We start from the raw sequence: 1,373 nt of genomic DNA, 5'->3' as shown, positions 1-1,373 counted from the left end.
CGCCCCAACATCGTGCAGCCCGCCTCCAGTGGTGTCGCGACAGGCGTGAATGGAGGGACGAATGGAGACGTGTCGTCTTCAGCGATGAGAGTCGCTTCTGCCTTGGTGCCAATGATGGTCGTATGCGTGTTTGGCGCCGTGCAGGTGAGCGCCACAATCAGGACTGCATACGACCGAGGCACACAGGGCCAACACCCGGCATCATGGTGTGGGGAGCGATCTCCTACACTGGCCGTACACCACTGGTGATCGTCGAGGGGGCACTGAATAGTGCACGGCACATCCAAACCGTCATCGAACCCATCGTTCTACCATTCCTAGACCGGCAAGGGAACTTGCTGTTCCAACAGGACAATGCACGTCCGCATGTATCCCGTGCCACCCAACGTGCTCTAGAAGGTGTAAGTCAACTACCCTGGCCAGCAAGATCTCCGGATCTGTCCCCCATTGAGCATGTTTGGGACTGGATGAAGCGTCGTCTCACGCGGTCTGCACGTCCAGCACGAACGCTGGTCCAACTGAGGCGCCAGGTGGAAATGGCATGGCAAGCCGTTCCACAGGACTACATCCAGCATCTCTACGATCGTCTCCATGGGAGAATAGCAGCCTGCATTGCTGCGAAAGGTGGATGTACACTGTACTAGTGCCGACATTGTGCATGCTCTGTTGCCTGTGTCTATGTGCCTGTGGTTCTGTCAGTGTGATCATGTGATGTATCTAACCCCAGGAATGTGTCAATAAAGTTTCCCCTTCCTGGGACAATGAATTCACGGTGTTCTTATTTCAATTTCCAGGAGTGTATTTGCAATGCAACAGTATTGTTCGATGCAGTCTTCAATATTTTAACATGTGTCTGAATTTGTTTCACGTTTCATTCTCGCTTTGAATGTCCCCAGCTTGACAGTAAGAAAATTATTTTAGTCCCATCCAGTAACACAGTCATGTAGAAACTGAACAGCTAGTAATTCATCTCTCACACTATAAGGTGACATATTTGTAAGACACAGATAAATATTTGTTAATTTTTTTAAGTGAATATTCAAAATGAGTTATGTGATGCAACACACTATTCAGTCACACGTCAATAGGTCTAACATTTTAAAAGTCACACAAAAAAGTGAATGCGCTGCTGTTGAGAAGGTTTTATTTGCGGACTTTCATAATTCGGGGCTCAGTTTGTATTTAATATTCATTTGTAAGCGAAGGTTTAATTTACTACCTATTGAAATTAATGCTGTGCTTTGGTTCCCGGTTACAAACAGTCAGTTGTGTTTATGATTTCGTAATGTATAACCCAACTTTCACATTCCACAGTGTTCAACTGACACAGGAGGTTCATCTGTCCGATTGGTGACAAAGTATGTCACTGTAAT

The sequence above is a fragment of the Schistocerca cancellata genome, chromosome 8 (genome assembly GCF_023864275.1).
Source record: "Schistocerca cancellata isolate TAMUIC-IGC-003103 chromosome 8, iqSchCanc2.1, whole genome shotgun sequence".
Lineage (NCBI taxonomy): Eukaryota > Metazoa > Arthropoda > Insecta > Orthoptera > Acrididae > Schistocerca > Schistocerca cancellata.
Note: the sequence above shows the minus strand (reverse complement) of the source record.